We start from the raw sequence: 24,149 nt of genomic DNA on the forward strand, positions 1-24,149 counted from the left end.
GGGTTCAGCGACGAAAGGGGGATTGACAATAAAAGGTTCCCCTCGCTCGAGACGGCGGGTACTACAGTTCTACGGGTGCAAGAGTATGCCTCCTCAAGCACCCGGGCGTCAAAATAGAAGAAGTCCAAAGAAATAATCCAAAACAAGCAAAAGGTCGGCAGGAAACGACAAGCAGATAGGAGAAGAGGGGGGAGAAAAACGAAACATAAGGAAAAGGAAAAGCGATCCGGCACAATTGGAGAAGACAGCAGCAGGAGTGCAAGGCCAGAAAAGGACAGAGGACTGCCCAACGGAGCATCACACTCCGGCAGCCGTCCACCAAGCCCCCTCACGACGCCAACGGGCCGGAAGGGGGGGGGGTTAATCGTTAACAATTAACGTTAATATCAGATGTTAAATAATTATTCAATCAAAATCGCAGGAAATCTTGTACCCGGTACTCAGTATAAGAGAAAAAGGGCAAGAAAATCCTACTAAATAAATGAAACCGAAAGTTTCGAAAAGAAATGAAACTTTTAATTGTTTAAAAAATGAAAGGGTAGTCCAAGAATATAGGGATACCTTGCCGGGTCTCTATAGGACAGAAGCAAGGGGTTTCCTACTTAATTATATGATACTTTCAGAATTAGCGTTCTTTGTGCTCTGAAAAAAGAAAGCCAATTCCCTACCTGAGTAAATATCATCATCTCTGACCGACGTGTAGGGGTGCGAGTGTCAACTGGTGACGAGAACTGCTGTTGAGGTCCCAACTCAGCAGCGTAGTCCGTGCTAGAGGAAATATGGCCCTCTGTATCCTCCTTTGGTTGGATTGTAGAAGATAGGGTGCATGGCCCGAAGACAAATCAAAGTACCAGGGTACCAAAATGATGATCTGTCTGAATTTGAGAAATATTCTGGGGACGAAAAGGGTGGAATACACGAGTAATAACACTGAGGGATGGACGACCAATTAAAAGAGTGACCGAGGCCTCCAGTCACCACGTAATCCACAGTTATCTAACACTCACAATATGTTACCCTCGGAATGCACAAAATTCACAGCACCATATAAATATTAAAAGTTATGAAAATATTGAAAAGCAACTGTATCAAAGCCAAGTACACTCACCACAAATTGATGTTCTAGTACTAGTACCTGAGTGAGGCTCCTAGGACAGGCCCCCATTATATGTGACAGAAAAAAGAAGTGTAGGTGTTCGGCAGTCCTCCTAATGGCTGATGTCAATGCAAATCACATTTACAAAAAAAAAAGTTGACTGAGTGGCTGTTGCCTCGTGTGGTAAAGTAAGGGAAAACACGCAAAACAAATTGTATGAACAATGAAACTTTAATTAACTTGAAAATAAATATGAACAAAGACAATCCCTTGGCTATGTACAGTGCAAACAAACAAGATTATGAAGTCAAAAAATAACATAAAATTAAACAGTGGTTACGTTACTCTACAATGAATAAAGACAAAAAATGAATTAACAGGTGCTGAGAATATTTGCTGGCTGAACACATCCACTATTACACAGAACGTATATTAGATAGGTGTGTCCACTTTGAGAGCACAGAATATTCTAAATCCAATGGCTTGTGCACGCTCAGTCATCGGCTATGTAGATGGCGCTGAAGTGGAGTGCAGACGACGATTCACCAATGGGATGTGTGCTGGCTGGAAGTGGTGGTTTGGTGATCGACGAAGGTGGAGAGCGAGTGTCGGATATGTATGCGCCTGACAGAAACGTATTTTACTAAATATGTACTACTCTTGCTTGTAGTATCTAGATGTTGAAGATGTACTGAAGTAACATGATGATAGGAAAGAGCAGGCCAAATCTCTCTTGGAGGAGATTATCGTAACAATATATATATATAAATATATATATATATATATATATATATATATATATATATATATATATATATATATATATATATATATATATATATATATATATATATATATATATATATATATTAGTATATTTTGGTAGCAGTCTTTCCTGTAGACATATATTATTAAATACGACCGAAAAAGTAAGATTAATAATTCTAACACGAATTTTCTCAATCTTTCGTACATTACGCTTCACTGTTGGAGGTAAATCAAAAATCACTTCTCCAAAATTCATTTTTATTTCTAGTCTGACGCGACACGGGCGCGTTTCGTAAAACTTATTACATTTTCAAAGACTTCACAAATACACAACTGATTAGAACTTGCGTTTCTCTGATTTTATATCTACATTTGAGTGAGGTGGGAAGGGTGATGTGGCATTAACACAAGACAGAACAATAGGGGATATTAATAGGGTATTAAAAGTATCAACACAAGACAGAACAGAAACAATGGGTATTGAATAGAAGTGTTTGTAGAAAGCCTATTGGTCCATATTTCTTGATGCTTCTATATTGGAGCGGAGTCTTGAGGTGGGTAGAATATAGTTGTGCAATAATTGGCTGTTGATTGCTGGTGTTGACTTCTTGATGTGTAGTGCCTCGCAAACGTCAAGCCGCCTGCTATCGCTGTATCTATCGATGATTTCTGTGTTGTTTACTAGGATTTCTCTGGCGATGGTTTGGTTATGGGAAGAGATTATATGTTCCTTAATGGAGCCCTGTTGCTTATGCATCGTTAAACGCCTAGAAAGAGATGTTGTTGTCTTGCCTATATACTGGGTTTTTTGGAGCTTACAGTCCCCAAGTGGGCATTTGAAGGCATAGACGACGTTAGTCTCTTTTAAAGCGTTCTGTTTTGTGTCTGGAGAGTTTCTCATGAGTAGGCTGGCCGTTTTTCTGGTTTTATAGTAAATCGTCAGTTGTATCCTCTGATTTTTGTCTGTAGGGATAACGTTTCTATTAACAATATCTTTCAGGACCCTTTCCTCCGTTTTATGAGCTGTGGAAAAGAAGTTCCTGTAAAATAGTCTAATAGGGGGTATAGGTGTTGTGTTAGTTGTCTCTTCGGAGGTTGCATGGCTTTTCACTTTCCTTCTTATGATGTCTTCGATGAAACCATTGGAGAAGCCGTTATTGACTAGGACCTGCCTTACCCTACAGAGTTCTTCGTCGACTTGCTTCCATTCTGAGCTGTGGCTGAGAGCACGGTCGACGTATGCGTTAACAACACTCCTCTTGTACCTGTCAGGGCAGTCGCTGTTGGCATTTAGGCACATTCCTATGTTTGTTTCCTTAGTGTAGACTGCAGTGTGGAAACCTCCGCCCTTTTCCATGACTGTTACATCTAGAAAAGGCAGCTTCCCATCCTTTTCCGTCTCGTAAGTGAAACGCAGCACGGAACTCTGCTCAAATGCCTCCTTCAGCTCCTGCAGATGTCTGACATCAGGTACCTGTGTAAAAATGTCGTCAACATACCTGCAGTATATGGCCGGTTTCAAGTTCATGTCGACTAAGACTTTTTGCTCGATGGTACCCATGTAGAAGTTTGCAAACAGGACACCTAGGGGAGAACCCATGGCGACCCCATCTACTTGCTTATACATGTGCCCATCCGGGCTCAAGAAGGGTGCCTTCTTTTCCACAGCTCATAAAACGGAGGAAAGGGTCCTGAAAGATATTGTTAATAGAAACGTTATCCCTACAGACAAAAATCAGAGGATACAACTGACGATTTACTATAAAACCAGAAAAACGGCCAGCCTACTCATGAGAAACTCTCCAGACACAAAACAGAACGCTTTAAAAGAGACTAACGTCGTCTATGCCTTCAAATGCCCACTTGGGGACTGTAAGCTCCAAAAAACCCAGTATATAGGCAAGACAACAACATCTCTTTCTAGGCGTTTAACGATGCATAAGCAACAGGGCTCCATTAAGGAACATATAATCTCTTCCCATAACCAAACCATCGCCAGAGAAATCCTAGTAAACAACACAGAAATCATCGATAGATACAGCGATAGCAGGCGGCTTGACGTTTGCGAGGCACTACACATCAAGAAGTCAACACCAGCAATCAACAGCCAATTATTGCACAACTATATTCTACCCACCTCAAGACTCCGCTCCAATATAGAAGCATCAAGAAATATGGACCAATAGGCTTTCTACAAACACTTCTATTCAATACCCATTGTTTCTGTTCTGTCTTGTGTTGATACTTTTAATACCCTATTAATATCCCCTATTGTTCTGTCTTGTGTTAATGCCACATCACCCTTCCCACCTCACTCAAATGTAGATATAAAATCAGAGAAACGCAAGTTCTAATCAGTTGTGTATTTGTGAAGTCTTTGAAAATGTAATAAGTTTTACGAAACGCGCCCGTGTCGCGTCAGACTAGAAATAAAAATGAATTTTGGAGAAGTGATTTTTGATTTACCTCCAACAGTGAAGCGAAATGTACGAAAGATTGAGAAAATTCGTGTTAGAATTATTAATCTTACGTTTTCGGTCATATTTAATAATATATATATATATATATATATATATATATATATATATATATATATATGACCGAAAAAGTAAGATTAATAATTCTAACACGAATTTTCTCAATCTTTCGTACATTTCTTTTCACTGTTGGAGGTAATTCGAAAATCAATTCTCCAAAATTCATTTTTATTTCTAGTCTGACGCGACACTTGAGCGCGTTTCGTAAAACTTATTACATATTCAAAGACTTTACACATACACAACTGAATAGAACTTAATTATCTCCAATTTGTTTATATCTACATTTGAGTGAGGTGGATGGGGTGAGGTGGTATTAATAGGGTATTAAATTCCTAAACACAAGACAGAACACGAAACAATGGGTATTGAATGGAAGTGATTTGTAGAAAGTAGATTTGTTTGTATATTGGAGCGGAGTCTTGAGGTGGGTAGAATATAGTTGTGCATTAATTGGCTGTTGATTGCTGGTGTTGACTTCTTGATGTGTAGAGCCTCGCAGACGTCAAGCCACCTGCTATCGCTGTATCTATTGATGATTTCTGTGTTGTTTACAAGGATTTCTCTGGCGATGGTTTGGTTGTGGGAAGAGATTATATGTTCCTTAATGGAGCCCTGTTGCTTATGCATCATTAAACGCCTAGAAAGAGATGTTGTTGTCTTGCCTATATACTGGGTTTTTTGGAGCTTACAGTCCCCAAGAGGGCATTTGAAGGCATAGACGACGTTGGTCTCTTTTAAAGCGTTCTGCTTTGTGTCTGGAGAGTTTCTCATGAGTAGGCTGGCCGTTTTTCTGGATTTATAGTAAATCGTCAGTTTTATCCTCTGATTTTTGTCTGTAGGGATAACGTTTCTATTAACAATAGCTTTCAGGACGCTTTCCTCCGTTTTATGAGCTGTTGAAAAGAAGTTCCTGTAAAATAGTTTAATAGGGGGTATAGGTGTTGTGTTGGTTGTCTCTTCAGAGGTTGCATGGCGTTTCACTTTCCTTCTTATGATGTCTTCGACGAAACCATTGGAGAAGCCGTTGTTGACCTGCCTTACCCTACAGAGTTCTTCGTCGACTTGCTTCCATTCTACCCATTAAAGCTACCCATTTCATTATGTATGAGGTCAATTTTTTTTTATTGGAGTTAAAATTAACGTAGATATATGACCGAACCTAACCAACCCTACCTAACCTAACCTAACCTATCTTTGTATGTCAGGTTAGGTTAGGTAGCCGAAAAAGATAGGTTAGGTTAGGTTAGGTAGGTTAGGTAGTCGAAAACAAATTAATTCATGAAAACTTGGCTTATTAGGCAAATTGGGCCTTGCATAGTACACTGAGAAGTACGTTCTGGCTACTAGGTACGACATATATATATATATATATATATATATATATATATATATGTCGTACCTAGTAGCCAGAACTCACTTCTCAGCCTACTATGCAAGGCCCGATTTGTCTAATAAGCCAAGTTTTACTGAATTAATATATTTTCTCTAATTTTTTCTTATGAAATGATAAAGCTACCCATTTCATTATGTATGAGGTCAAATTTTTTTTATTGGAGTTAAAATTAACGTAGATATATGACCGAACCTAACCAACCCTACCTAACCTAACCTATCCTATCTTTATAGGTTAGGTTGGGTTAGGTAGTAGAAAAAGTTAGGTTAGGTTAGGTTAGGTAGGTTATGTAGTCGAAAAAACATTAATTCATGAAAACGTGGCTTATTAGGCAAATTGGGCCTTGCATAGTAGGCTGAGAAGTGCGTTCTGGCTACTAGGTACGACATATATATATATATATATATATATATATATATATATATATATATATATATATATATATATATATATATATATATATATATATATATATATATATATATATATATATACATATATATATATATATATATATATATATATATATAAATATATATATGTCGTACCTAATAGCCAGAACGCACTTCTCAGCCTACTATTCAAGGCCCGATTTGCCTAATAAGCCAAGTTTTCATGAATTAATGTTTTTTCGTCTACCTAACCTACCTAACCTAACCTAACCTAGCTTTTTTTGGCTACCTAACCTAACCTTACCTATAAATATAGGTTAGGTTAGGTTAGGTAGGGTTGGTTAGGTTCGGTCATATATCTACGTTAATTTTAACTCCAATAAAAAAAAATTGACCTCATACATAGAGAAAAGGGTTGCTTTATCATTTCATAAGAAAAAAATTATAGTAAATATATTAATTCAGGAAAACTTGGCTTATTAGGCAAATCGGGCCTTGAATAGTAGGCTGAGAAGTGAGTTCTGGCTACTAGGTACGACATATATATATATATATATATATATATATATATATATATATATATGTCGTACCTAGTAGCCAGAACTCACTAGTCAGCCTACTATGCAAGGCCCGATTTGCCTAATAAGCTAAGTTTTCATGAATTAATTGTTTTTCGACAATCTAACCTACCTAACCTAACCTAACCTAACTTTTTCGGCTACCTAACCCAACCTAACCTATAAAGATAGGTTAGGTTAGGTTAGGTAGGGTTGGTTAGGTTCGGTCATATATCTACGTTAATTTTAACTCCAATAAAAAAAAATTTACCTCATACATAATGAAATGGGTAGCTTTATCATTTCATAAGAAAAAAATTAGAGAAAATATATTAATTCAGGAAAACTTGGCTTATTAGGCAAATCGGGCCTTGAATAGTAGGCGAGAAGTGCGTTCTGGCTACTAGGTACGACATATATATATATATATATATATATATATATATATATATATATATATATATATATATATATATATATATATATATATATATATATATTAGTATATTTTGGTAGCAGTCTTTAATTACGTTAGAAATATATATATATATATATATATATATATATATATATATATATATATATATATATATATATATATATATATATATATATATATAAATATATATATATATATATATATATATATATATATATATATATATATATTTATATATTTATATATATATATATATATATATATATATATATATATATATATATATATATCTTAATATTGTGACGGTAACGCGTTGGTGTTCGGCTGTTCAAAAGCTAGGGGTATGGCCTCGTCACATAGAAACAAAAAAAAAATAGAAAATCTGGAACTTCGTCTGTGGTAAGGTAATGAGAAGACACACAAAACACAAGTAAATTTAACAATGCGATTTTAATTACGTTAGAAAATGCAAAACATGAATAAAATGGACATACAAATTCATATAATAAAATCAATCAATCAAAATAATAAGAATAATCAAATGACAAAATGAAAAGTTACGTTAAGACAAGTGAGTAATAACAAGTGAACAATATACAATCAAATAAGAGGTGCAGGAATATTGGCTTTAAGCTATCACCTCTCTTAGTACACGTAAGCCACAGCCTAGTCTACCAAGGAGACGTGTTAACCTGATGAAAGCACTGGATATTCTGAGAGCGGTAGGTCGTGTGGTCCCAGACATCAGGTAGTGTGGGGGGGTGGAGGGCAGGTGCAGCTGGACACGCAGCCAATCAGCGAGGAGCAGGCGACAGACAGGTAGTTTGGCGGTTCGAGGTGGAGCAGGTGTTCCTGGCTGCATACGTTTTGCGCTCTGGCAAACCTTGGAGTGGTGTAGTTGTTGGATATTTCTTCCATAGTAGTTTTATATAGATGTATATATCGACGTATTTTGGAGGGAAGAGCAGGCTCAATCTCTTGAAGGAGATTATCGTCACAATATATATATATATATATATATATATATATATATATATATATATATATATATATATATATATATATATATATATATATATATATATATATATATACATATATATATATATATATATATATATATATATATATATATATATATATATATACATACATATATATATATATATATATATATATATATATATATATATATATATATATATATATATATATATATATATATATATATATATATATATATATATATATATATACATACATATATATATATACATATATATATATATATATATATATATATATATATATATATATATATATATATATATATATATATATATATACATATATATAAATATGAGATTTGGAGGGATAGGCATACGAAAGGCAACTGAGGTAGCACTTCCAGCATTCTTATCCTCATGTACAGCAGCCAACGAATTGGTAGGGCAGATCCTACCAGAGCGTATGAGAGAGACAGCGGGAACTCATGATCAAACGTTCATCGAAGCAGCCAGACAATGGGACACCATTGCACACCCTCAACCCCGACCACAAGTCCCAAAAGACCACAAGCAGGCCCACTGGGATAGCTCCATAATGGAAAAGACTGTCACAGCAATGATTTACAACGCTGATGCTGAAAACAAAGCCCGCCTCCTAGCGGTAACAGCACCCCACGCCGGGGATTTTTTATTTGCTGTGCCCAATGCAGCCCTGGGAACTCGCCTCAGTCATGACGCTCTCCGCATTGGAGTTGCCCTTCGCCTTGCCGCCCGCATCCTCACCGAACATAGGTGCATCTACGGAACTGCGATGGCAGACCAATATGGTCATCATGGTCTGGTATGTCGTAAATCACAGGGTAAAATTGCAAGACATGAAGAAGTCAACGACATCATCAAGAGGAGCCTCGCCACAGCCCGCTGCCCGGCACAAAGAGAACCACACTTATCCAGACCTAACGACCCTCAGAAGCGCCCTGATGGGGTCACCTTGCTACCTTGGAAGGATGGTAAGCAAGTGGTATGGGACTACACGTGCGCTGCCACACTAGCCAGTACCTACCGCCACTACAGCACACGTGAAAGCGGTGGTGCTGCTTCTTTCAGGGAATCGCAGAAAATTATTAAATACAGAGGTCTAGCACACTGCTACAGCTTTGTTCCGATCGGCTCGGAGACCCTCGGTTCGTGGGGAAAATGTGCATTGAAGTTCCTGAAGGAATTGGGGGACAAATTGATCAGCGCTACAAAAGACCAGAGAGCAAAAAGTTTCTTGTTCCAGCGCCTCATTGTTGCGATTCAGAGGGGAAATGCCTGTTGCGTCTTGGGCACTTGTCCAACTTCAGAGGAATTCGAAGAAGTGTTTGACTTGCAACAATGATCGAGCCCGTCTGTGACATTCATCAATGTTTCCCATTGCTGTGTTTTTCAAGAGATCCATAACCTTTAAGCACCATTTTGCATTATTATTTTTGTATCAACCCATGTATATCTTGTAACCATCAAATGCATAATAAAGCACAAAAAATAAAAAAGGAAGGGGTGGTAGGAGAAAAGCACACAGAAACTGTATTTGAGGGGATCTAAACATTCCCTCTAATGCGTTATGTGTGGTTTCCTCCGAGGCTATGGGTCCCCCTTCTTCCAGCTAGAGGTGGTACTCCCTTCCATATTTTTATTAAAAAAAAAAAATATATATATATATATATATATATATATATATATATATATATATATATATATATATATATATATATATACATATATATATATATATATATATGTCGTACCTAGTAGCCAGAACGCACTTCTCAGCCTACTATGTAAGGCCCGATTTGCCTAATAAGCCAAGTTTTCATGAATTAATGATTTTTCGACTACCTAACCTACCTAACCTAACCTAACCTACCTTTTTCGGCTACCTAACTTAACCTAACCTATAAAGATAGATTAGGTTAGGTTAGGTTGGGTTGGTTAGGTTCGGTCATATATCTACGTTAATTTTAACTCCAATGAAAAAAAAATGACCTCATACATAATGAAATGGGTAGTTTTATCATTCCATAAGAAAAAAATTAGAGAAAATATATTAATTCAGGAAAACTTGGCTTATTAGGCAAATCGGGCCTTGCCTAGTAGGCTGAGAAGTGCGTTCTGGCTACTAGGTACGACATATATATATATATATATATATATATATATATATATATATATATATATATATATATATATATAACATATATATATATATATATATATATATATATATATATATATATATATATATATATATATATATATATATATATATATATATATATATATATATAATTCAGTTGCATATTGTCCTGGGGACCATTCAGGCTTCTTCGCATATATATATATATATATATATATATATATATATATATATATATATATATATATATATATATATATAATTCAGTTGCATATTGTCCTGGGGGACCATTCAGGCTTCTTCGCATATATATATATATATATATATATATATATATATATATATATATATATATATATATATATATATATATATATATATTTATAAACAAGCATTTTCGATTTATTTAACAAGTTACTGAGTAACGTAATAAACGGGGGTCGATAGATTGTTTGTGTGGATATATATAGCAGTCGCCTCTAAAGGGACAATGGGCCTTTTGAAGTTATATTAATTCTTATGTTCTCGATCGCATGTTCTTCAAGTGAGCTTCATGTGAGTGTTTTTTGTGCTATGGTATCATTTTAACATTGATTCCCCTGCATCAACAATAAACCTATTGCTGAACATCTAGAACACCGTCTAATTTGACAATATCCTTTCTTTAGTACTGCGGCTAGAACTGTCTGCAACATTCCAGGTAAGGAAAATTTTAAAAAGAATTTTCGAATACCTTCGAAAGATATGCTGAAGAAACCTTTCATTCTATAACATATTTTTACAGCCTCACTGCACTGCTCTGCTTATTTGACCTCAGTTCCCCATCGGTTGTCACGCCTGGGTCTCTTGCTTCGTTTATTGTCATTACGTCTGTGTTGGTCAACCAGTAGCTTCTTTAATTGTTGTCTCCGTTCATCATCATACTACACATGCCAGTTGTTCATGGTTGTTTAAGCCGGCTTGTAATCTGCTGTACTTTTAGTGTTATAACTCTCTGTACAATATTTACTATCATTGTTTAGTGATTGGGAAATTTTTATATCGTTGAGCATGTAATTGCGTCCATGTAATCAACTTTCAACCCAACTTAGTAAAAACTGAGTATACCATTAGGCTTTATTTAAATCGGCTCATTTATTTATCCTTGAACTATCATTCTGCTGCTTCCATAGTTTAGACAGTACATGTATACTGCATACCTTAGTTTTGTAACCTATAGTCATGCAAATTATATACTGTACTTCACTGTCATCACAGGCATTTTTGTCCCATATATTCACCTTTTAATAACTACTGCAGTACAGTACTTGTAGCTCCTTCATGTAAAGTCTCTGGTATCCGGTAATTTTGGGCCTAAAAACCCTGCGGTGCCTGCAACATGTTGTTTTTACATATTAATATCACACCTTACTGATCAGTGGTTCCCAAGGATTCACTGAACATTCAGGACCTGATACCAGTATTTGACTGGAGGTTGCTCCATTGTCCATCTGCCTAAATGGCTGAATATTCAGAAATATGGCAGGTTTTTATAGTAGTGTTATCATAATATACAAGCTTTACTGTAATGCTTACATTCCCTTATTGTCATGGGAGTTATTTAGGAGTCTGTATACTACACCCAGGAGAACTGGACACTGCAGTGCATTATACAGTATCAGATTACTTAAATATTGTATTTTAGTTAATATCTCTATAAATACTGCACCTTCAGACATGATTGTAACAACATTTTATAGATATAAATCTACTCTATTGATATTTATTTTTTATTTATTTGTATATACAAGAGTTCTTACATTCTTGAACAGCCACTAGCATGCATAGCATTTCGGGCAAGTACTTAATCCTATATTTCCCGGAATATGACCCACCAAATCGTTTAACAACCAGGTACCCATTTTACTGTTGGGTAAACAGAGACTACAGTTAATAATTGATGTCCAGTAAATCCTTCCCCGGTCAGGATATGAACCCAGGACAAAGCGCTCGCAAAACGCCAGGCGAGTGTCTTACCACTACACCACAGGGACTGCAATGTTTGTCACGAGTGTTTGCAGAAAGGTATTTTTTAATTTGATTAACTAATAGAATGACATTGGGGCTGGATAATGACAACTGTAAGCTAGTACAGATGGCTGTGAAGATGTAAACAATCTACATTAATCTTTTAACACACCAGGAAGATGATGATGATGAGGAGGACTATCAGAGCCAATCTCAGAGTCAGACGGGGGCACAGTTATCGCCAGAGGATAAAACTAAACTTGCTGGTATTGTTTGCAATTTTTTTGCTGGTAGCTGAAAGCAAGAAGGTGGGTGCAATAAGTTTGATCCCATCGTAAATTACTTTAATGTGGATATTGCTTACACAAGTTTTGTTGTTGTTGTTGTTGCTAAGGACCACATGACTACTTCTTTTCTGGTATTAAATATAATGCAATAATTAGTTAAGGTTTTAAGCTCAAAGCTCCACAACACTTCCAAACACGCCATATCCTCAGTTTGTTATATATATTTTGATGTTGTACTACATTTGTAGGTTAATCTTCAGTCATCATGATTGGGTTCCAACTGGAAGTAGTATATCTGGCTTGGCTATTCATCCTTGCAAAATTGTAAACTGCCTTTTGAAAAGTAGATAGTTCAGGGTCAGTTATGTAATGAGGAGACCAAGAAACAAATTCGTGATCTTTGTGGGTCAGTCATAAAGAACAGGAAACAAGCTTGTGGTTTCATGCTGTCTGTATGTACTATTCGGATGTTTCAGTTAGTAAATTTGCTTTACTTGGGTGAGCGCTTGTTGCTTTTAGTTATTGGTATGTATATGATGCTGGTCCCTTAGTGTGTTAACGAATACAGAATGTAGCGTCTAATTTAACTTTATAGATGAGCATATATCCAAGACTTCCCCCCTCCCCCCCCCCTCTCTCTCTCTACCTCCATCACCGTCCTCTACTCGGTTGTTCCTTCAAGCTATTTCCATGGGCAGGAATATACAGCTGGGGGAGGTTGACATTTTGCACCAGCAAACTGGGGATCTTTTCAAACATCCCTATTGGGTTATAATGGTGTAAAGGAGACACTGGAGGATTCCTAATCCAGTTACCTCCAGAATGCCAATTAATCTATACTTTGAACTTTAAGTGCTACATGACATAAGTGACTGCCAAGGAACGTTCTCCTTATCACTAGTTGGCAATCCTGGCTACTACTCTGAACTGCCTCCAATTGTTAGCACCCACATGTCAACAGGGTTACCCAGGCATTGCCACTTCTTTTTTCTTTTGACTGTTTCCTTATGCACTTTGGGCTGGCAGATACATTATTCAGTTTAGCAATTTGTGTTTTTCTTTATAAACTTTTATTACATTGTGCAGTGGGCTTATGCTGTTAGTGTGCACATTTTGTGTTTAGTTATTGTGTATCTGGATTTGGTAAACTACCTCCATTTCAGTTATCCTGTGTATGCTGGTTTGGGTAGTTCTCAGCAGTAGATAGTCTCCTTGAGTTTTTTACTACATTACTTTTCCAACTCTTTTATGAGTTTCTCAAGATTTAGACATTAGTGCTGGGGCACAAGTTATACCGAATTGTTCTGCTGCATGTCACCAATTCATGATTATGCGGTTTGTTTTGTTTACGTGGTCACATTACTGGGGAGGTGGAGGATCAATGGGAGGGTGAAACACCACACCACCACCAACAACAGAATACCTGGGATCTTATTCCTTACTACATTGATCAGCAAATTAAGTATGCCTCCAACAGCGAAGATGTTAGAAATTTATATCGGTAATTCAGTATGCCTCTTAAAAAGGGAGGTCAAGCCAAAATGAAGGTCTTGAGAGCCAAAGACAACCAAGTAACAAAGGCTCGGCATCTGGCATTTAAAGCTGACTTGCCAAGTACTGTACAGTATTTGTACAGTCTAGTTATTTTATGGTTAGGTAAGTTTAATTAAGCTGCTAATAAGCAAATTTTTTATTTTTATTTTAATATAAAACATTCCAGTTTGAGGAAAGATTGTGATAGCTTTGAGATCCACCAAGGTAAAATTTGTTAGTTCAGTTTTACTTCTATGAAAATGGTGCCATAACAATGTAATTCTATTATTAATATATGTGGAAATACAAATTTAATTGGTTACAATATTTAAAAAAAAAAAAAAGTGCGCCAAAATTTTTTTGGAGTTGTATTCGGATATCCTTGTAACTTGGATAAGGGTCCACCCCATATTATACGAATTGGTGAGCAATATTTTCATCTAGTCTTATGAAGCAGTTGTGGATGACTCACTTGAGTGTTGTGGTGATTCTCTGTAGTGCACAAGATGAATGGATGCAATTATCATCATCATTTATTTATATACTGTATATACTACTTATTTTCTCTGGTTTAATGCCTACCAACTTCAATTGGAAAAATGTGAGATTATGATTTTGGTCAATAATAGGCATTTTCAGAATGTAACTTATGATTCACCTTATTGTTTCTCATAATTGGAGACAGGAAGTCTGTTAGGCTTATCAAGGAACTTGCCCAACCAACTCTGTCCCAACTGGGATCAACCCCAAAATTGTGTATTGTGACCCAAGGACATTAACCATTGGACTACTGGACTTACATGTACAGTATTGAGAATAGTGAAATGTTTAACTTTTATTTATTACTGTATTAGGTTATGAAACTGAAACCAATTGTCATTTATTTTACAGATACCAGTAAAGAGGTCAGATAATTGTGAAAGCAGTCTTGAAAGAACATGGACGGCAATTCACTGCAGTTATGGCTCAAGCAACTGATATCTTGGAAAAGGTATGGATATTACAAATTTTCCTACTACAAACTAGATACTTGTCTAGGCCTTGTAAAGTTTGCCTGCCTTATGTCGTCTCAAAAGTAATTAAGGGTTAACATTACATTTAATAGTACACTTTATTGAAGCATGCTGTCAATATTGATTTCCTGTTTTATGCATTCAGAGAGAACCAATGAAGAACCTCATAAAAAGTCCACCGATTAATCATTTTGAGAAAAATTGTAATACAATACTGTATCCCATACATTATTTTTTCTTTCTGATGAAATTAATAAAAATTTTCCCATAATTTTGGGTCCTCTCAATCAGTTTTTATGGCTTGTTAGTTCACGAACACATTTTAGTCATTTTACCTCCAAGTAAAGGGTTGTGGCTTACATTTGGGGAAGTGAGAGTGTACCAAGCCGGCTTTCCTTCTCATCTGACCCCTTTTTAGGTGAAGTTGCACCATTGAGCTATTGTTTTGAGTCAGGTTACAAGTTCTGAACTTTACCCCTCCTTATCTTTGCAAAGCTTCTGAGTATTTTTTTTCTCTTTGGTGTTCCATAGAATCCATGTGTCCATGTTCCATATAATTTGCCCTGTCTTGATACATGGCTTGGTCTTTAGTCTTTAACCTCAGTTTCATATATGGTGGACACTCCCGCCCCCCTCCTCACTGTCTTCCATATGCTAACAAGAGTCCTCAATGAAGGTAAGATATATGTACTGCATTGTGGCTAGTACAAAGAGTGGTATTCCGTATAAAATGTATTTTTAAGTTAATATTTTTGGGGGTGTGGAATGGATTAATTCAATTTACATTATTTCTAATGGGAAAATTTGTTTAGTCACGAATTTTCGAGTTATGGCCCGTCTCTGGGAATGGATTAAATTCATAAGTGGAGGTACCTCTGTATAGTTGGCCAGGCAGTAGTGCACATATGACTTTTGGGACTTTTTAATGCTAATTTTTCTGGGACCAATAAATAAAGGAGGATTTTCTCTTTCAGGTTTTTGCTTACAAAGTAGTTGAGTTAGAGAGTAAGAAGAACAATTACATCTTGATCAACAATATTGGCACGGCTCATTCTGACAATGAAAACACTTGCAAAGGAAGTGATGCTGCCAAGATAGGGCTTCTAACTTGCATACTTGCAGGCATATTTATGACTGGTGAATTGATGCCTGAAGGTGAGTGTAGCTTTTCAGTTTAATTTGTTCTTTTTAATTATATTGTTCACATGTGATAAATTTTTCTAGACCTCTACAATAAATCACAATCGGATATGAGCAAGGACTTCCAATTGACAAAGGAAAACAATGCTACACTCAGTATTAATAAAATCTAAATACTGTACAATGCTTTGGCATTGAAAAAATTGTAAACTGTAAACTGAGTAACAGGATACAAGACTGATCTCCTCATAGAAAGGCATGACCTAGTCATAAAGCTACGAGTAACGTAAGAAAATAGAGATCCTTTACAGTCCACATAAAACCAACGAAACGGTTAAACTGTGGTACCAGGACTGCCTGAAAACAAAAAGAGAAAGTGTAACGTTTTAGAGTAGAGATGAGAGAGATAATAATTCAGGAAGAACTATTTGTAAGTCAGGAAGTATTCCTGGATCTTCATGATACCTGGTAGAACATTCCCAGCCACCCGCAAAGTTCAGGGATTCGCTGGGGTCTAGAAAGGAGCATGGGGATTTATGTATTGTAATTCTACTCCTTATGTTTTTTTCTACAGTGAAAGGGTGAAGCATAATAGCCCCTATATTTAAATATCTAAAATTTTTAATAATTTCCAGAAGTAAAAAGTAGAGTAGATAGGCAATGGGAAAACTCTTCATTATGCAAGTGAATTTTTAAGAGTTTTTTGCATACTCTATAATCTGTAAATTAATGCAGATTGATCCACAAATCATTTTATGTGGTAAGAATGCTATGTGTTGCATGTAATGTGATTGGTTTCAAATGTTTAAGATATGGTGCTCATGTATGTTTAGTTTTACTAATTTGTATCGCTATATAATATATATATATATATATATATAAATAATATACACATTTGTGCAGCTTACATGATTAAACAAACTTTCAGAGAGTTTTCCCTCTCTTTGAGGTCGAGAACATGATGATTTCTTAGCACACCTCATTAGTTTAAGTCTGATGTGTTGCACAATGGGAAACTTGTACATTTAATATTTTACTTGTACTTATTTCATTAATTAACTCAGAATTGCTTTCTCAGGTTCAATGAAGGAATATCTTAAAAAGTTGGATATTGATCTGGATTCGAAAGAAGTACATCCTGCTTTTGGCAATATCTCAAAACTCATAAATCAGGTGAGGGTTTATTGTAAGTATTACTGTATTCATCAGTATGTATAGACAGATGTTCACCTTTACCCTTAGGCAGTGGCCATGTAGTCATACTCTCCCCTATATGCAAAAAAGAGATTCCCCAAAAAAATTTGTCATTATAAAATTGCTAATTTGTATTCAGAATCTAAATAAAACGCAAAATTAAGTAAATACTCTATTGCTTCACTGAGTGGAGACGCTCTGCAAGGCTTCGTCTAGCATTTGTCAACGCCTCATGCTCGACTTTGCTGTTTTATTGATTATTTTATCACATGTTTTTCTTTATAAAAAACTTTCTTTGAATTTAAATATTCACATTTGCATCATATGGTACATGTAAAACCCAGACGATAATTATTTAAATTGTCCTATGAAGATGACAACATTCCCCAAGTAAAATTCATAACAACTGCATTTTTATCATGAAATGGTAGCAGGATTTTTTCATGAATCAAGATAAACTCCATAACATCCACATAGACCTATTATATTCATATTTGCATCATATATATGTAAAACCCAGACAATAATTTTTTAAATCTTCATATGGTGACTGTATTAAGCTGTGAATCAACAATTGATGATAACCGGTGTCTAAGGGTTAAAGGGTTAACAAACTCCTGATTGATCTCATTCATGTATGGAATTTACCTCGACTATTACATTGGCTAATGCATTATGCTGCTGTTCTTGCTTCACTCTGAAGATGGTTTTTATATCTTAGTCTGATGTGCAGCATCTATCTGTGCCCCCTCATTTTGGTCTCGGATCTATCAAAGAGCCTGTCTTTTTTCACCATGTTAATACAGTACCTCTTAAGTATCTTGCATGTTGTAAAATTGTTCCTTTTTATGCTTATTGTATTGTGATAGCTCTTTCAGCCTGTCCTTGTAGTTCAGGTCATTTATTTGGTTCATAGTAGTAGGCATCCATCAGTCTCAGAAGACTATGGAGTTGGCAGGTACTCTGGTGTCGGCCTGGTCTGGAGTGGCTTCACCAGGGCGCAAAGCCAGGGTAGGTTGATTCGGGGAGAAGCTGTTACCCAGGCAGCAGGTCCCCCTCTCCACGGTGCTGAAAGTCTCCAATGGAAAGGCATACGCCAATACGATTGGTTCCAGTGCCGTCGCAGGAACTGAGAGTTCCGGGGATGACCTCATAGGGGATAGGTTGACCTAACCCCTATGAGGTCATAGTAATGACTATGGGAAAATGCATGCCCTCTGCTTTGACCAAGCCATGGTAACCTCTCAGGCTTGAGCTGTGTCCTGTGCTCATCCATGGTAGTTCTGGATATTGCGGCCTGTCTTGGCCTTTCTGAAGGAAAGATGGAGTTCTTGTGATTGTGTGTTCTAGGGAAGGTCTTTGGCTATTTTTAGCTCTCTTAGAAGATTCTTTTGGCTATAATTTCACTCATCTGGTTATTAGGATTTCCACTCAAGTAGGTATGTCTGCATTGGGATCTATTGGTTTTTTATTCACATGTGCAATGGTGGTGGTCCCATGTGTATGAAGTGTACTGACCTAGTGATCTGTGTTTTTTTTTAGGGTTCTTGTCATTCATTTGTATTTTGCAATACCTCGCAAAACAAAACAGACTGCACAGACTGCATCTCAAGATAACCTCAAGATATGGTTTACCTGCTGGGTTTGATCTTGCTTTTGCTTGCCAAAAAAGACAAAAGATTGTGGTCTCTTCTGGATTTCTCTTTTAACCCATTTTCTAGGAGGGTCTTGTTACCTCTTCAGTTTAAAGTTTGTGCCCTTCTGGGCTGTCGGTTCCTGGCAGCTGGAATCTTGTGGTTCCCTATGTATCTGACTGACTCTTGAGGCTGTACACCGGTCTTCCTGCTCCTTCCTGGTCTTTACCGAGGATTTCTCTACAGGTAATTCTCATGACTAAGGGTTCTGGATTTCAGGAACCTGCCTGGTGCTTTCTTGTCTGAAGGTTTCCTTTGTTTCAACCTGTCTTTGGTTGGCTTTACAGGCTAGGGTACATTTTGGGTGGTTCTCCTGAGGATGTCCATCGGCCTCACCAGACTTGTATTATGTTTCTGACGTTTGGCATATTTTGGGGTCCCCCTTTGCCCCAATCCCAGTTTTGCTCAGTTTCCACAGGTCAGCCTTGGCGGCATTTGTTTCCAAAACTGTGAACCCACTTTACTGAGACTTGTGACTTTACAAAAGAAATACGGGAATTGAGGAAAATCAACACGCTTAGAAAAAATGTTAAATGTAATGATATGCATTTTTCTAGTGGGGTCCTAGGTCCCTGGCCTGCATGGTGGGGCTCATTTTGGGCAGCTTTTGAATGGAAAGGGTTAGCTAACTGAGGTAACCTGATCCTCCACCTAGTGTGATGGCCATATGCAATATGGCTGATATATTTACATCACATAAATGAGCATTTGCATTGTTACCTTTTAGGTTTCTAATTTCTTTCTAACTCATGCTTGTTTTCTTGCACATGTGCATTTTGATAGGTTTTTAAGTTTGCTTTGTTTAATCAATTCAGATTCTTATATTCTAGCTTTTGGTAGGCAAGGTTGGGTCTCAAAGACCTGGTGTGTCTCTGTAAGACATGGCTTGACCAGCACTTAGCACAGGAAGATACTGAGGGCCCCATCAGAAAAGAATAGTCATCACATTTAATGCTTGATTTTTCTATGGTCCCATTTTGCAAACTTGGTTTGTTTGGCCATGTATCTTTCTCTTTGAAGTTTCTTGTGCCGTGTCTCAATCTTTGTATGTTTGTTCCTTATAACAAGGTTTGTCTCCCATTTCCAAAGCTGAGTTGTGAAGTTTAGTCACCTCCATACTTTATGCACATGAGCTCGGGAAGTATGCTATGCTCACTGTCCTTTTTTTCGTCTATCTCTTGTTTGGAGATTTGGAGCGTGAGAGTTCTGGAGGTCGGCTCGTATCTTTTCTGCTAGATACCTACCGAGTCTTTGCATTCCCAGCAATTATATGTTACACTTACCTGCCTCTCGTTGATCTTATACCAGTTGGAAAGTTGGCTGTTTTGGTGGTAGTTTGACTCGCTACTCCATGGCCCTTCTGTTCCATCTGATAAAGTTCCTCCTACCTTTTTGGTTTTATGTAGTAGAGGTTTCCTTCTTCTATTGAAGTTTGCTCAAGGATACAGCTAAGAGGTGTTCTCAGAAATAGGGCATCGAGTGAAACAAATTGCCCATATCTGAGCCATTCTTTATTGCTCCCATTACATTCCTCTTTGTCCAGTCCTTCCCAAGTATTCTTGGCTTGACCTCCATCTACTCCATTTTGGTACTGGTCAGGGAAGCAGCTGAATGTTTTGCCAATAATTAGTAATGTGAGAATTAACATTATTATATTGACATTTTTGGCTAGAGGGAATGTCAAGTTTTAAATTGTTTTATACAGTAGTCAGGTGCTCTCTCATTAATGGTTTAAGTTAAAATTCACCACTATCTTCTCCAACTACATGACCAAATAATAGTATTTGAAAAGTTATTTGTCATGTATGGTTGAGGGAAGTATAGTATTCCCTTCTTAGCCAGTCACTAGGTTGTTTCCTTAAGGCAGCAATGTGGGCTCACAAAGACTCATCTCGCTTGCGAGGCTCTGAAGAAAATTCTTTAGAGCCTGACAGGTGGGCCGAGTTTCTGTGAGCCTTACATTGTCTGCCGACTTGAGGAAACAACCGAGCGACTGGCTTAGAAAGAAATACGTTGCTTCCCTCGACCAAGTTTTGTATATCTTTATGCACACCATAATTCATATACCATTAAGCCTTAAATTACATAGCAGTATCATGTGTTCAGACAAACCTTCAGATGTTCCTCATATTGTTTTTGTATTGCATGTATATTTTAGCACATTTAAAAAATTTATATAGCTAATAGCAGAGAGAGAGAGAGAGAGAACTATTATTTACATTTATGGTTCACAGGATTTTGTAAGACAGAAATATTTAGAAATAACCCAGGACACGACTGCAGATCCTCCTACCCGTGAATATCGCTGGGGAGAAAGGGCCCACCATGAGCTCTCCAAGAAAGATGTACTTGAATTAGTCTGCAAGGTAAGTTGAAGTGTTACTTTTTGTTAGTGCTTTTTTTGGTAATGAATGTATTAGTTATAGCTCCTAGCAAGAATCTGATGCTATTTTCTCCTGCACCCTCTCATGAAAAAAGATATCACAATGATCATAAAAATATTTTTGTGATCGTTGTTGCATATATATAATACAGTGAAATATCCTGTACAGATTGACCATAGCATCAGATGTAACATGATATTTTCTGATAAAACTGGAATGAAGTTCAAGAAAAGCTTCCTTGTGGTTATATTTTGGATATATAAAGTGAATAGTAGGGGGGGGGGTGCTCTGAAATATATTGAATATAATGGAGTTGGTGGAAAGATGTGAAGAACTTTTAGTAGGCTCAGGAATCTGTACGCCAGTTGAGAGGCGGGACCAAAGAGCCAGAGTTCAACCCCCACAAGCACAACTAGCCGAGTACATACATACATATACAGAGTATACAAACATCCATAAACATTTCATTTATTTATGCTTTTAAATACATGTCTTGTATCCTCAGCATAAGTACGAGGTCTTCTCTTGTTTAAGGTAAGAGTATGTAATAGAGAGATGTTGGCCTATGGCCCATTTCCATTGCTGGGGGTCTTCACCCTGGATTGGTGAACATAATCTTTTATCACTCGAGCAGATAAACCCCTTTGTGTGATTGGAATACTTTTTGATGATTTTATGAGCAAAAAAATCAAAGCCAGAGGTTGCAAAATTTGAGAATGGATGACACTAAAATGCATCATCAGGTCGTGTACTGAAAAGTAACAGCCGACTCTATTAAATATAATAACATAGGAGTATGCTGGGGCTTTGTGATGTTACTTCATGGTTGTTTTATGTTTATGTAAGAGATAATTTAGGTCAAGTTTCAATATATTGTGTGTACTTAGTAAATGAAAGTAATAAATGTAGTTTAGTGCATTTTTGGCTTGTACAGAAGATTATACCCATAACAAAATTCGAGTGATATACATTGGTTGACTCCTGTATTGATTCGTGTGATTGACTGCCGAAAGGTAATGTGTGTAAATGTAATGGTGGTAGAGAAGAAAGTCCTGTGAGAGGGTCCTGGTAGTACAGTCGGGTTTGTTCCCTACTCACAATTGAGAATTTGGGTTAGTCCCAGGCGGGACAGAAATGATTGGGAGCTTTCCTATCACCTAATGCTGCTGTTCACCTAGCAGTAGGTAGACACCCAGGAGTTAGTCAGCTTGCTGTCGGGTTGCATCCTGGAGGGGTGGTGGGGAACCTTGATATAAGTCTTTAATGTGTATAATTACACTCTGGCTGCCTGTCCCCCTGACACAATGAATTATTATTCATTATTTTTGAAATGTGGGTAAATAGACATTCTGCAAGTTCAAATATTTGGGCTCTGTGTCAAAAGAATTTGTGGAAAGTTAAAATAAAGACAGGAAAAGCAAGTGGACTGGTTGGGAAGAATAAGATAGAAGGAAACAGCATGAGGGGTTCTTGCAGTGGTAGTTGCCAAGTCTTTTCTATGTAAGAAGCTGCATGACAAGAGCTTGAAAAATGAACAATGTGAAATGCATTTGTGATGTTATGATATGAGACCGAGGAATGAAAGGTCATGTAAAGATGTAGAGTATAAGAAGTGAATTGTTAAATTTAATCTTATTGAAGAAATGGATGATAATAGAGGGGTTAAAAGAGTGTATTAAAATGAATGTTAAGGTAAGAGATGGCCAGGAATGCCAAAAAGATGGACAGGACACGGTGCTAACCTAGTTGTACAGTAATTATATCTACAAGACCAAGATTTGAGTGCGAGAGAGAAATTGGGGATTAAGTGTGACTCAAATTACTGTATTTCAAATACAGTATATATATGTTTCATGACCACTAGTGAAGCTTCAGTTAAAAACAAGATTTACTTGACTTCCCTGCCAGGTATATGGAAATAACATGAGACCACAGACTTGGACAACACAGTGGAGGGTTGCCCAAGGACAAGAGTAGTGGGCAGTCTCACATTTTGGACTCGCTAGATCATGGAACTTAAACTTTACATTCCTGTTTGCTTCTGTTTAATTATCATGTTTCCAATTTTAGCTGTACAGAAAATAAAAACAGATTTCACTGTATCAAGTTTTTTAATTCCATAGAAGAGGTTTAATTTTAAGAACATTCAAATCTTTTATTAAAAAATGATTGTTGTGAAGTTTGTTACCTAGAATTTTTTGCTTTAATAGGCCAGAATAAAATCAAGTAAGTAAAATTAGTAATACTTTATTCCATTGTATGTATTGTCTAGGGGGCCCAGTAGCACAGTTGGGTTTGTTGTTGACTCAAAATTGGAAATTCCGGGTTCAAATCCCAGGCAGGACAGAAATAGTTGGGCACATTTCCTATCACCCAATGCCTCTGTTTACCTTGCAGTAAATAGGTACCCAGGAGTTTGCTTATTGTGGGGTTGCATCCTGGAAATAGTTTAACATAGGGGGGTAAAGGGGCCTTGCTATAAACCTAACATGTTCAAGTTCCCTGACATGCTATCTCTGGACGACG

The 24,149-nt window shown here is 36.8% G+C and overlaps 1 pseudogene; it reads left to right on the plus strand.

Moving 5' to 3' along the window:
- Positions 1-1,608: 1,608 nt before the first annotated feature.
- Positions 1,609-23,725, plus strand: LOC138356568 (non-structural maintenance of chromosomes element 3 homolog; annotated as a pseudogene).
- The last annotated feature ends 424 nt before the right edge of the window (positions 23,726-24,149 follow it).

The sequence above is a fragment of the Procambarus clarkii genome, chromosome 73 (assembly GCF_040958095.1).
Source record: "Procambarus clarkii isolate CNS0578487 chromosome 73, FALCON_Pclarkii_2.0, whole genome shotgun sequence".
Lineage (NCBI taxonomy): Eukaryota > Metazoa > Arthropoda > Malacostraca > Decapoda > Cambaridae > Procambarus > Procambarus clarkii.